Source organism: Lepisosteus platostomus, chromosome 6 (assembly GCF_059453375.1).
Source record: "Lepisosteus platostomus isolate fLepPlt1 chromosome 6, fLepPlt1.hap1, whole genome shotgun sequence".
NCBI lineage: Eukaryota > Metazoa > Chordata > Actinopteri > Semionotiformes > Lepisosteidae > Lepisosteus > Lepisosteus platostomus.
Genome location: NC_142616.1, coordinates 6,877,991 through 6,890,104, shown reverse-complemented (window position 1 = coordinate 6,890,104; position 12,114 = coordinate 6,877,991). Strand labels below are relative to the sequence as shown.

At 51.2% G+C, this 12,114-nt stretch overlaps 16 non-coding genes across 16 annotated transcripts; 8 read left to right on the top strand and 8 right to left on the bottom strand.

Annotated features, from left to right (window-relative positions):
- Window positions 1–1,565: 1,565 nt before the first annotated feature.
- LOC148659951 (signal recognition particle RNA) lies at window positions 1,566–1,864 on the top strand. Its single transcript, XR_015939872.1, has one exon.
- A 330-nt stretch (window positions 1,865–2,194) lies between these two features.
- Window positions 2,195–2,266, bottom strand: trnap-agg (transfer RNA proline (anticodon AGG)). Its single transcript has one exon. It is a non-coding gene; the product is annotated as a tRNA-Pro (tRNA).
- Window positions 2,267–2,884: 618 nt separating this feature from the next.
- On the top strand, window positions 2,885–3,183 carry LOC148659949 (signal recognition particle RNA). The gene has a single exon (XR_015939890.1).
- A 330-nt stretch (window positions 3,184–3,513) lies between these two features.
- On the bottom strand, window positions 3,514–3,585 carry trnap-agg (transfer RNA proline (anticodon AGG)). The gene has a single exon. It is a non-coding gene; the product is annotated as a tRNA-Pro (tRNA).
- Window positions 3,586–4,203: 618 nt separating this feature from the next.
- LOC148659947 (signal recognition particle RNA) lies at window positions 4,204–4,502 on the top strand. The gene has a single exon (XR_015939914.1).
- A 330-nt stretch (window positions 4,503–4,832) lies between these two features.
- Window positions 4,833–4,904, bottom strand: trnap-agg (transfer RNA proline (anticodon AGG)). Its single transcript has one exon. It is a non-coding gene; the product is annotated as a tRNA-Pro (tRNA).
- Window positions 4,905–5,522: 618 nt separating this feature from the next.
- On the top strand, window positions 5,523–5,821 carry LOC148659945 (signal recognition particle RNA). Its single transcript, XR_015939871.1, has one exon.
- Window positions 5,822–6,151: 330 nt separating this feature from the next.
- Window positions 6,152–6,223, bottom strand: trnap-agg (transfer RNA proline (anticodon AGG)). The gene has a single exon. It is a non-coding gene; the product is annotated as a tRNA-Pro (tRNA).
- A 618-nt stretch (window positions 6,224–6,841) lies between these two features.
- On the top strand, window positions 6,842–7,140 carry LOC148659943 (signal recognition particle RNA). Its single transcript, XR_015939884.1, has one exon.
- Window positions 7,141–7,470: 330 nt separating this feature from the next.
- trnap-agg (transfer RNA proline (anticodon AGG)) lies at window positions 7,471–7,542 on the bottom strand. The gene has a single exon. It is a non-coding gene; the product is annotated as a tRNA-Pro (tRNA).
- A 618-nt stretch (window positions 7,543–8,160) lies between these two features.
- LOC148659941 (signal recognition particle RNA) lies at window positions 8,161–8,459 on the top strand. Its single transcript, XR_015939870.1, has one exon.
- A 330-nt stretch (window positions 8,460–8,789) lies between these two features.
- On the bottom strand, window positions 8,790–8,861 carry trnap-agg (transfer RNA proline (anticodon AGG)). Its single transcript has one exon. It is a non-coding gene; the product is annotated as a tRNA-Pro (tRNA).
- A 618-nt stretch (window positions 8,862–9,479) lies between these two features.
- On the top strand, window positions 9,480–9,778 carry LOC148659939 (signal recognition particle RNA). Its single transcript, XR_015939869.1, has one exon.
- A 330-nt stretch (window positions 9,779–10,108) lies between these two features.
- Window positions 10,109–10,180, bottom strand: trnap-agg (transfer RNA proline (anticodon AGG)). The gene has a single exon. It is a non-coding gene; the product is annotated as a tRNA-Pro (tRNA).
- Window positions 10,181–10,798: 618 nt separating this feature from the next.
- On the top strand, window positions 10,799–11,097 carry LOC148659937 (signal recognition particle RNA). Its single transcript, XR_015939883.1, has one exon.
- Window positions 11,098–11,427: 330 nt separating this feature from the next.
- Window positions 11,428–11,499, bottom strand: trnap-agg (transfer RNA proline (anticodon AGG)). The gene has a single exon. It is a non-coding gene; the product is annotated as a tRNA-Pro (tRNA).
- Between the last annotated feature and the right edge of the window lie 615 nt (window positions 11,500–12,114).

Here is a 12,114-nt window from a genome sequence, read left to right as displayed (position 1 = left end):
TTGTGGGTACAGGAAGACGTTAGGAGAGATCAGAATATGGTGGAAGGGAGTGGGGGCGTCACCAACTTGACAGCTCTGGGGAAGAAGCTATTTTGGAGTCTAGTTGTGTGTGACTGGAGTGACCGGAACCTTTTGCCAGATGGTAGGGGAACAAACAAGTTATGACTGGGGTGAGTGGGGTCAGACATAATTTTGGTGGCTTTTTTCAGACTCCTGGTGTTGTATATTTCCTGGATGGATGGTAAGGCACTGTCGATGATGTGTTGGGCAGTTTTGACCACCCGCTGTAATGCCTTACAGTCGGATGCGGTGCAGTTGCCGTACCAGACTGTGATGCAGCTGGTCAGTATGCTCTCCACCGTACATCTGTAGAAGTTGGTGAGGATCTGTGGATGTAGGTGTATTTTCTTCAGCCTTCTCAGGAAGTACAGCCGCTGTTGTGCCTTCTTGATGAGACTGGAGGTGTTCAGTGTCCATGTAAGGTCCTTAGAGATGTGAACACCTAGGAATTTGAAGTTATTCACCATCTCCACCGCAGACCCTTCTATGTAGATGGGGGGGGGTGAACTTTTCCTTGTCTTCTGAAGTCAACAATCAGCTCTTTGGTTTTGCTGATGTTGAGACATAGGTTGTTGGTTCGGCACCAGTCTGCAAGTTGTTTTATCTCCTCCCTGTAGGCAGTCTCATCATTGTCAGTGATCAGGCCCACGACTGTGGTATCGTCAGCATACTTGATGATGGTGTTTGTGCTGAACTTAGCAGTACAGTCGTGGGTGAACAGGGAGTAAAGCAGTGGGCTGAGCACACAGCCTTGAGGGGCACCGGTGTTAAGGGTGAGTATGTTGGAGGTGAGGTTGCCAACCCTGACAGTCTGGGGTCTGCTGGTGAGGAAGTCTAGGATCCAGCTGCAGAGGGTTGTATCTAAACCTAGAGCCCTGAGTTTGGTAGAAAGTTTTATGGGTATGATGGTGTTAAATGCTGAGCTAAAGTCAATGAACAGGATTCTTGTATAGGTGTTCCTTTTATCCAGGTGGGTTAGTGTGGTGTGTAAAGCTATAGAGAATGCATCCTCTGTGGAGCGGTTTGTGCAATCTGGAAAGGATCCAGTGTTTTTGGAATGCTGGCTTTAATGTGCGGAATAAATAGTTTTTCAAAGCACTTCATTATGATGGGGGTGAGTGCAATAGGGCGGTAGTCGTTTAGGCATGTGGGGGCTGATTTTTTCGGTACTAGCACGATGGTGGTCGTCTTGAAGCAGCTAGGTACAGTGGCCTGGGCCAAGGACATGTTGAAGATGTCGGTACAGACAACAGCTATCTGCCAGGCACATGTTCTGAACATGAACATTTCAAGAATGGACGCAGAAAGAGCTGCAGAAACACCATGTCTGTAGATGAAGTTATGTAGCGACACGAAAAGAAAACGAAGCATTTTTCAGCAGTTTTTTCAGCATTTTACGGGGCGGCCACCTGCCAGCCTGAGATCCTAGCATGTCAAACACCGAGCTGTCCCCTGGACTTGGCTCACAGCACTCGAAGATGAGAAAAAGAGCGAGGCTGCTTCTTGCCGGGCGTGGTGGCGCACGCCTGTAATCCAAGCTGCCGGGAGGCTGAGACCGAGGGACCGCTTGCGCTCGGGAGTTCTGCACAGCAGTGGGCTGTGTTGATCGGGGGTCCGCAGCGTCTTCGGCACCAATATGGTGATCCCGGGGGAGCTTGGGCTCACCAGGTTGTCTAAAGAGGGGTGTACCAACCCAGGTCGGAAACGGAGCAGGTGAAAGCCCCCGTGCTGATGCGTGCTGGGACAGCTCCTGTGAGCAGCAGCTGTCGTGCAGCCCGGGCAACAGAGTGGGACGCGGTCTTTTGCCACAACTTTGGAAGGAGGGAATCTTCATCTGTGTCCGGGGTGTTACAGTCAAGTTTGTTGCTTTTGTTTAGTTTCTTTGATTTTCTTTTGTTTGCGTGGGTCGTTAGTTTTTCCTTTGTAGTTTTTTTCTTCTGCTCTGAACCCTTTAATACATTGTCTTTGAATTGTATGACATCAGCCCAAGTGTTGTCAAAGCAAGGATGGACGGGTAAAATGCCTGCCTTCCTGGCGTCTTGCAACACGAGAACGGCGGTGAAGCAGTTCGCTTTGCGTGGGCAGAGCACAAGTGGGAAAGCCTCTCTCTTACGCACGAGTCAGAGCACAAAACGGGCTCGTCCGGGATTTGAACCCGGGACCTCTCACACCCTAAGCGAGAATCATACCCCTAGACCAACGAGCCATTCGCAGAGGGGGTGCTGGCTGTTTGCCAGAACTCGTTGTAAAAAAAAGGAGAGAGGGACAGATGTGAACGGTTTTCCAAAGGATGAAAGTCGCCTTCGTTTATTCACATTTGCGACCCATTTCGCACTCTTCAGCGTAATGATATTTCCCCCAAAAGTGGTTTAAATCTCAAAAGGAAGAAGACATCTTAATGTCGTAATGTACAGTACTTGCAATCGTTTCACTGTGGAATTCTGTTTCTTCTCGTGAAAAATCTCCGTGCTCCGCCGACTTCTCTCTAGGACAGCCAGCCGTAACTTTAAGCGAGGGGCCTGAACCAAGTGCTGGAAGAGCGGGTGTCGTGACTTTTTTTGCATTTCAGCTCAAGTGATGTCAAAGCAAAGAAGAACGGATGTAATGCGTGCGTTCTAGAAAGTCTACGAGAGCAATACCGCCAGCTGGTGCTTTTTGGACGAGCTCGACAACAGGACAGGACGAAGCATTTTTCAGCAGTTTTTTCCGCATTTTTCGGGGCAGCCACCTGCCAGCCTGAGATCCTAGCGTTTCAAACACCGAGCTGTCCCCCGGACTTGGCTCACAGCACACGAAGATGAGAAAAAGAGCGAGGCTGTTTCTCGCCGGGCGTGGTGGCGCACGCCTGTAATCCAAGCTGCCGGGAGGCTGAGACCGAGGGACCGCTTGCGCTCGGGAGTTCTGCACAGCAGTGGGCTGTGTTGATCGGGGGTCCGCAGCGTCTTCGGCACCAATATGGTGATCCCGGGGGAGCTTGGGCTCACCAGGTTGTCTAAAGAGGTGTGTACCAACCCAGGTCGGAAACGGAGCAGGTGAAAGCCCCCGTGCTGATGCGTGCTGGGACAGCTCCTGTGAGCAGCAGCTGTCGTGCAGCCCGGGCAACAGAGTGGGACGCGGTCTTTTGCCACAACTTTGGAAGGAGGGAATCTTCATCTGTGTCCGGGGTGTTACAGTCAAGTTTGTTGCTTTTGTTTAGTTTCTTTGATTTTCTTTTGTTTGCGTGGGTCGTTAGTTTTTCCTTTGTAGTTTTTTTCTTCTGCTCTGAACCCTTTAATACATTGTCTTTGAATTGTATGACATCAGCCCAAGTGTTGTCAAAGCAAGGATGGACGGGTAAAATGCCTGCCTTCCTGGCGTCTTGCAACACGAGAACGGCGGTGAAGCAGTTCGCTTTGCGTGGGCAGAGCACAAGTGGGAAAGCCTCTCTCTTACGCACGAGTCAGAGCACAAAACGGGCTCGTCCGGGATTTGAACCCGGGACCTCTCGCACCCTAAGCGAGAATCATACCCCTAGACCAACGAGCCATTCGCAGAGGGGGTGCTGGCTGTTTGCCAGAACTCGTTGTAAAAAAAAGGAGAGAGGGACAGATGTGAACGGTTTTCCAAAGGATGAAAGTCGCCTTCGTTTATTCACATTTGCGACCCATTTCGCACTCTTCAGCGTAATGATATTTCCCCCAAAAGTGGTTTAAATCTCAAAAGGAAGAAGACATCTTAATGTCGTAATGTACAGTACTTGCAATCGTTTCACTGTGGAATTCTGTTTCTTCTCGTGAAAAATCTCCGTGCTCCGCCGACTTCTCTCTAGGACAGCCAGCCGTAACTTTAAGCGAGGGGCCTGAACCAAGTGCTGGAAGAGCGGGTGTCGTGACTTTTTTTGCATTTCAGCTCAAGTGATGTCAAAGCAAAGAAGAACGGATGTAATGCGTGCGTTCTAGAAAGTCTACGAGAGCAATACCGCCAGCTGGTGCTTTTTGGACGAGCTCGACAACAGGACAGGACGAAGCATTTTTCAGCAGTTTTTTCCGCATTTTTCGGGGCAGCCACCTGCCAGCCTGAGATCCTAGCGTTTCAAACACCGAGCTGTCCCCCGGACTTGGCTCACAGCACACGAAGATGAGAAAAAGAGCGAGGCTGTTTCTCGCCGGGCGTGGTGGCGCACGCCTGTAATCAAAGCTGCCGGGAGGCTGAGACCGAGGGACCGCTTGCGCTCGGGAGTTCTGCACAGCAGTGGGCTGTGTTGATCGGGGGTCCGCAGCGTCTTCGGCACCAATATGGTGATCCCGGGGGAGCTTGGGCTCACCAGGTTGTCTAAAGAGGGGTGTACCAACCCAGGTCGGAAACGGAGCAGGTGAAAGCCCGCGTGCTGATGCGTGCTGGGACAGCTCCTGTGAGCAGCAGCTGTCGTGCAGCCCGGGCAACAGAGTGGGACGCGGTCTTTTGCCACAACTTTGGAAGGAGGGAATCTTCATCTGTGTCCGGGGTGTTACAGTCAAGTTTGTTGCTTTTGTTTAGTCTCTTTGATTTTCTTTTGTTTGCGTGGGTCGTTAGTTTTTCCTTTGTAGTTTTTTTCTTCTGCTCTGAACCCTTTAATACATTGTCTTTGAATTGTATGACATCAGCCCAAGTGTTGTCAAAGCAAGGATGGACGGGTAAAATGCCTGCCTTCCTGGCGTCTTGCAACACGAGAACGGCGGTGAAGCAGTTCGCTTTGCGTGGGCAGAGCACAAGTGGGAAAGCCTCTCTCTTACGCACGAGTCAGAGCACAAAACGGGCTCGTCCGGGATTTGAACCCGGGACCTCTCGCACCCTAAGCGAGAATCATACCCCTAGACCAACGAGCCATTCGCAGAGGGGGTGCTGGCTGTTTGCCAGAACTCGTTGTAAAAAAAAGGAGAGAGGGACAGATGTGAACGGTTTTCCAAAGGATGAAAGTCGCCTTCGTTTATTCACATTTGCGACCCATTTCGCACTCTTCAGCGTAATGATATTTCCCCCAAAAGTGGTTTAAATCTCAAAAGGAAGAAGACATCTTAATGTCGTAATGTACAGTACTTGCAATCGTTTCACTGTGGAATTCTGTTTCTTCTCGTGAAAAATCTCCGTGCTCCGCCGACTTCTCTCTAGGACAGCCAGCCGTAACTTTAAGCGAGGGGCCTGAACCAAGTGCTGGAAGAGCGGGTGTCGTGACTTTTTTTGCATTTCAGCTCAAGTGATGTCAAAGCAAAGAAGAACGGATGTAATGCGTGCGTTCTAGAAAGTCTACGAGAGCAATACCGCCAGCTGGTGCTTTTTGGACGAGCTCGACAACAGGACAGGACGAAGCATTTTTCAGCAGTTTTTTCCGCATTTTTCGGGGCAGCCACCTGCCAGCCTGAGATCCTAGCGTTTCAAACACCGAGCTGTCCCCTGGACTTGGCTCACAGCACACGAAGATGAGAAAAAGAGCGAGGCTGTTTCACGCCGGGCGTGGTGGCGCACGCCTGTAATCCAAGCTGCCGGGAGGCTGAGACCGAGGGACCGCTTGCGCTCGGGAGTTCTGCACAGCAGTGGGCTGTGTTGATCGGGGGTCCGCAGCGTCTTCGGCACCAATATGGTGATCCCGGGGGAGCTTGGGCTCACCAGGTTGTCTAAAGAGGGGTGTACCAACCCAGGTCGGAAACGGAGCAGGTGAAAGCCCCCGTGCTGATGCGTGCTGGGACAGCTCCTGTGAGCAGCAGCTGTCGTGCAGCCCGGGCAACAGAGTGGGACGCGGTCTTTTGCCACAACTTTGGAAGGAGGGAATCTTCATCTGTGTCCGGGGTGTTACAGTCAAGTTTGTTGCTTTTGTTTAGTCTCTTTGATTTTCTTTTGTTTGCGTGGGTCGTTAGTTTTTCCTTTGTAGTTTTTTTCTTCTGCTCTGAACCCTTTAATACATTGTCTTTGAATTGTATGACATCAGCCCAAGTGTTGTCAAAGCAAGGATGGACGGGTAAAATGCCTGCCTTCCTGGCGTCTTGCAACACGAGAACGGCGGTGAAGCAGTTCGCTTTGCGTGGGCAGAGCACAAGTGGGAAAGCCTCTCTCTTACGCACGAGTCAGAGCACAAAACGGGCTCGTCCGGGATTTGAACCCGGGACCTCTCGCACCCTAAGCGAGAATCATACCCCTAGACCAACGAGCCATTCGCAGAGGGGGTGCTGGCTGTTTGCCAGAACTCGTTGTAAAAAAAAGGAGAGAGGGACAGATGTGAACGGTTTTCCAAAGGATGAAAGTCGCCTTCGTTTATTCACATTTGCGACCCATTTCGCACTCTTCAGCGTAATGATATTTCCCCCAAAAGTGGTTTAAATCTCAAAAGGAAGAAGACATCTTAATGTCGTAATGTACAGTACTTGCAATCGTTTCACTGTGGAATTCTGTTTCTTCTCGTGAAAAATCTCCGTGCTCCGCCGACTTCTCTCTAGGACAGCCCGCCGTAACTTTAAGCGAGGGGCCTGAACCAAGTGCTGGAAGAGCGGGTGTCGTGACTTTTTTTGCATTTCAGCTCAAGTGATGTCAAAGCAAAGAAGAACGGATGTAATGCGTGCGTTCTAGAAAGTCTACGAGAGCAATACCGCCAGCTGGTGCTTTTTGGACGAGCTCGACAACAGGACAGGACGAAGCATTTTTCAGCAGTTTTTTCCGCATTTTTCGGGGCAGCCACCTGCCAGCCTGAGATCCTAGCGTTTCAAACACCGAGCTGTCCCCTGGACTTGGCTCACAGCACACGAAGATGAGAAAAAGAGCGAGGCTGCTTCTCGCCGGGCGTGGTGGCGCACGCCTGTAATCCGAGCTACCGGGAGGCTGAGACCGAGGGACCGCTTGCGCTCGGGAGTTCTGCACAGCAGTGGGCTGTGTTGATCTGGGGTCCGCAGCGTCTTCGGCACCAATATGGTGATCCCGGGGGAGCTTGGGCTCACCAGGTTGTCTAAAGAGGGGTGTACCAACCCAGGTCGGAAACGGAGCAGGTGAAAGCCCCCGTGCTGATGCGTGCTGGGACAGCTCCTGTGAGCAGCAGCTGTCGTGCAGCCCGGGCAACAGAGTGGGACGCGGTCTTTTGCCACAACTTTGGAAGGAGGGAATCTTCATCTGTGTCCGGGGTGTTACAGTCAAGTTTGTTGCTTTTGTTTAGTCTCTTTGATTTTCTTTTGTTTGCGTGGGTCGTTAGTTTTTCCTTTGTAGTTTTTTTCTTCTGCTCTGAACCCTTTAATACATTGTCTTTGAATTGTATGACATCAGCCCAAGTGTTGTCAAAGCAAGGATGGACGGGTAAAATGCCTGCCTTCCTGGCGTCTTGCAACACGAGAACGGCGGTGAAGCAGTTCGCTTTGCGTGGGCAGAGCACAAGTGGGAAAGCCTCTCTCTTACGCACGAGTCAGAGCACAAAACGGGCTCGTCCGGGATTTGAACCCGGGACCTCTCGCACCCTAAGCGAGAATCATACCCCTAGACCAACGAGCCATTCGCGGAGGGGGTGCTGGCTGTTTGCCAGAACTCGTTGTAAAAAAAAGGAGAGAGGGACAGATGTGAACGGTTTTCCAAAGGATGAAAGTCGCCTTCGTTTATTCACATTTGCGACCCATTTCGCACTCTTCAGCGTAATGATATTTCCCCCAAAAGTGGTTTAAATCTCAAAAGGAAGAAGACATCTTAATGTCGTAATGTACAGTACTTGCAATCGTTTCACTGTGGAATTCTGTTTCTTCTCGTGAAAAATCTCCGTGCTCCGCCGACTACTCTCTAGGACAGCCAGCCGTAACTTTAAGCGAGGGGCCTGAACCAAGTGCTGGAAGAGCGGGTGTCGTGACTTTTTTTGCATTTCAGCTCAAGTGATGTCAAAGCAAAGAAGAACGGATGTAATGCGTGCGTTCTAGAAAGTCTACGAGAGCAATACCGCCAGCTGGTGCTTTTTGGACGAGCTCGACAACAGGACAGGACGAAGCATTTTTCAGCAGTTTTTTCCGCATTTTTCGGGGCAGCCACCTGCCAGCCTGAGATCCTAGCGTTTCAAACACCGAGCTGTCCCCTGGACTTGGCTCACAGCACACGAAGATGAGAAAAAGAGCGAGGCTGTTTCACGCCGGGCGTGGTGGCGCACGCCTGTAATCCAAGCTGCCGGGAGGCTGAGACCGAGGGACCGCTTGCGCTCGGGAGTTCTGCACAGCAGTGGGCTGTGTTGATCGGGGGTCCGCAGCGTCTTCGGCACCAATATGGTGATCCCGGGGGAGCTTGGGCTCACCAGGTTGTCTAAAGAGGGGTGTACCAACCCAGGTCGGAAACGGAGCAGGTGAAAGCCCCCGTGCTGATGCGTGCTGGGACAGCTCCTGTGAGCAGCAGCTGTCGTGCAGCCCGGGCAACAGAGTGGGACGCGGTCTTTTGCCACAACTTTGGAAGGAGGGAATCTTCATCTGTGTCCGGGGTGTTACAGTCAAGTTTGTTGCTTTTGTTTAGTCTCTTTGATTTTCTTTTGTTTGCGTGGGTCGTTAGTTTTTCCTTTGTAGTTTTTTTCTTCTGCTCTGAACCCTTTAATACATTGTCTTTGAATTGTATGACATCAGCCCAAGTGTTGTCAAAGCAAGGATGGACGGGTAAAATGCCTGCCTTCCTGGCGTCTTGCAACACGAGAACGGCGGTGAAGCAGTTCGCTTTGCGTGGGCAGAGCACAAGTGGGAAAGCCTCTCTCTTACGCACGAGTCAGAGCACAAAACGGGCTCGTCCGGGATTTGAACCCGGGACCTCTCGCACCCTAAGCGAGAATCATACCCCTAGACCAACGAGCCATTCGCAGAGGGGGTGCTGGCTGTTTGCCAGAACTCGTTGTAAAAAAAAGGAGAGAGGGACAGATGTGAACGGTTTTCCAAAGGATGAAAGTCGCCTTCGTTTATTCACATTTGCGACCCATTTCGCACTCTTCAGCGTAATGATATTTCCCCCAAAAGTGGTTTAAATCTCAAAAGGAAGAAGACATCTTAATGTCGTAATGTACAGTACTTGCAATCGTTTCACTGTGGAATTCTGTTTCTTCTCGTGAAAAATCTCCGTGCTCCGCCGACTTCTCTCTAGGACAGCCAGCCGTAACTTTAAGCGAGGGGCCTGAACCAAGTGCTGGAAGAGCGGGTGTCGTGACTTTTTTTGCATTTCAGCTCAAGTGATGTCAAAGCAAAGAAGAACGGATGTAATGCGTGCGTTCTAGAAAGTCTACGAGAGCAATACCGCCAGCTGGTGCTTTTTGGACGAGCTCGACAACAGGACAGGACGAAGCATTTTTCAGCAGTTTTTTCCGCATTTTTCGGGGCAGCCACCTGCCAGCCTGAGATCCTAGCGTTTCAAACACCGAGCTGTCCCCTGGACTTGGCTCACAGCACACGAAGATGAGAAAAAGAGCGAGGCTGTTTCACGCCGGGCGTGGTGGCGCACGCCTGTAATCCAAGCTGCCGGGAGGCTGAGACCGAGGGACCGCTTGCGCTCGGGAGTTCTGCACAGCAGTGGGCTGTGTTGATCGGGGGTCCGCAGCGTCTTCGGCACCAATATGGTGATCCCGGGGGAGCTTGGGCTCACCAGGTTGTCTAAAGAGGGGTGTACCAACCCAGGTCGGAAACGGAGCAGGTGAAAGCCCCCGTGCTGATGCGTGCTGGGACAGCTCCTGTGAGCAGCAGCTGTCGTGCAGCCCGGGCAACAGAGTGGGACGCGGTCTTTTGCCACAACTTTGGAAGGAGGGAATCTTCATCTGTGTCCGGGGTGTTACAGTCAAGTTTGTTGCTTTTGTTTAGTCTCTTTGATTTTCTTTTGTTTGCGTGGGTCGTTAGTTTTTCCTTTGTAGTTTTTTTCTTCTGCTCTGAACCCTTTAATACATTGTCTTTGAATTGTATGACATCAGCCCAAGTGTTGTCAAAGCAAGGATGGACGGGTAAAATGCCTGCCTTCCTGGCGTCTTGCAACACGAGAACGGCGGTGAAGCAGTTCGCTTTGCGTGGGCAGAGCACAAGTGGGAAAGCCTCTCTCTTACGCACGAGTCAGAGCACAAAACGGGCTCGTCCGGGATTTGAACCCGGGACCTCTCGCACCCTAAGCGAGAATCATACCCCTAGACCAACGAGCCATTCGCAGAGGGGGTGCTGGCTGTTTGCCAGAACTCGTTGTAAAAAAAAGGAGAGAGGGACAGATGTGAACGGTTTTCCAAAGGATGAAAGTCGCCTTCGTTTATTCACATTTGCGACCCATTTCGCACTCTTCAGCGTAATGATATTTCCCCCAAAAGTGGTTTAAATCTCAAAAGGAAGAAGACATCTTAATGTCGTAATGTACAGTACTTGCAATCGTTTCACTGTGGAATTCTGTTTCTTCTCGTGAAAAATCTCCGTGCTCCGCCGACTTCTCTCTAGGACAGCCCGCCGTAACTTTAAGCGAGGGGCCTGAACCAAGTGCTGGAAGAGCGGGTGTCGTGACTTTTTTTGCATTTCAGCTCAAGTGATGTCAAAGCAAAGAAGAACGGATGTAATGCGTGCGTTCTAGAAAGTCTACGAGAGCAATACCGCCAGCTGGTGCTTTTTGGACGAGCTCGACAACAGGACAGGACGAAGCATTTTTCAGCAGTTTTTTCCGCATTTTTCGGGGCAGCCACCTGCCAGCCTGAGATCCTAGCGTTTCAAACACCGAGCTGTCCCCTGGACTTGGCTCACAGCACACGAAGATGAGAAAAAGAGCGAGGCTGCTTCTCGCCGGGCGTGGTGGCGCACGCCTGTAATCCGAGCTACCGGGAGGCTGAGACCGAGGGACCGCTTGCGCTCGGGAGTTCTGCACAGCAGTGGGCTGTGTTGATCTGGGGTCCGCAGCGTCTTCGGCACCAATATGGTGATCCCGGGGGAGCTTGGGCTCACCAGGTTGTCTAAAGAGGGGTGTACCAACCCAGGTCGGAAACGGAGCAGGTGAAAGCCCCCGTGCTGATGCGTGCTGGGACAGCTCCTGTGAGCAGCAGCTGTCGTGCAGCCCGGGCAACAGAGTGGGACGCGGTCTTTTGCCACAACTTTGGAAGGAGGGAATCTTCATCTGTGTCCGGGGTGTTACAGTCAAGTTTGTTGCTTTTGTTTAGTCTCTTTGATTTTCTTTTGTTTGCGTGGGTCGTTAGTTTTTCCTTTGTAGTTTTTTTCTTCTGCTCTGAACCCTTTAATACATTGTCTTTGAATTGTATGACATCAGCCCAAGTGTTGTCAAAGCAAGGATGGACGGGTAAAATGCCTGCCTTCCTGGCGTCTTGCAACACGAGAACGGCGGTGAAGCAGTTCGCTTTGCGTGGGCAGAGCACAAGTGGGAAAGCCTCTCTCTTACGCACGAGTCAGAGCACAAAACGGGCTCGTCCGGGATTTGAACCCGGGACCTCTCGCACCCTAAGCGAGAATCATACCCCTAGACCAACGAGCCATTCGCGGAGGGGGTGCTGGCTGTTTGCCAGAACTCGTTGTAAAAAAAAGGAGAGAGGGACAGATGTGAACGGTTTTCCAAAGGATGAAAGTCGCCTTCGTTTATTCACATTTGCGACCCATTTCGCACTCTTCAGCGTAATGATATTTCCCCCAAAAGTGGTTTAAATCTCAAAAGGAAGAAGACATCTTAATGTCGTAATGTACAGTACTTGCAATCGTTTCACTGTGGAATTCTGTTTCTTCTCGTGAAAAATCTCCGTGCTCCGCCGACTACTCTCTAGGACAGCCAGCCGTAACTTTAAGCGAGGGGCCTGAACCAAGTGCTGGAAGAGCGGGTGTCGTGACTTTTTTTGCATTTCAGCTCAAGTGATGTCAAAGCAAAGAAGAACGGATGTAATGCGTGCGTTCTAGAAAGTCTACGAGAGCAATACCGCCAGCTGGTGCTTTTTGGACGAGCTCGACAACAGGACAGGACGAAGCATTTTTCAGCAGTTTTTTCCGCATTTTTCGGGGCAGCCACCTGCCAGCCTGAGATCCTAGCGTTTCAAACACCGAGCTGTCCCCTGGACTTGGCTCACAGCACACGAAGATGAGAAAAAGAGCGAGGCTGTTT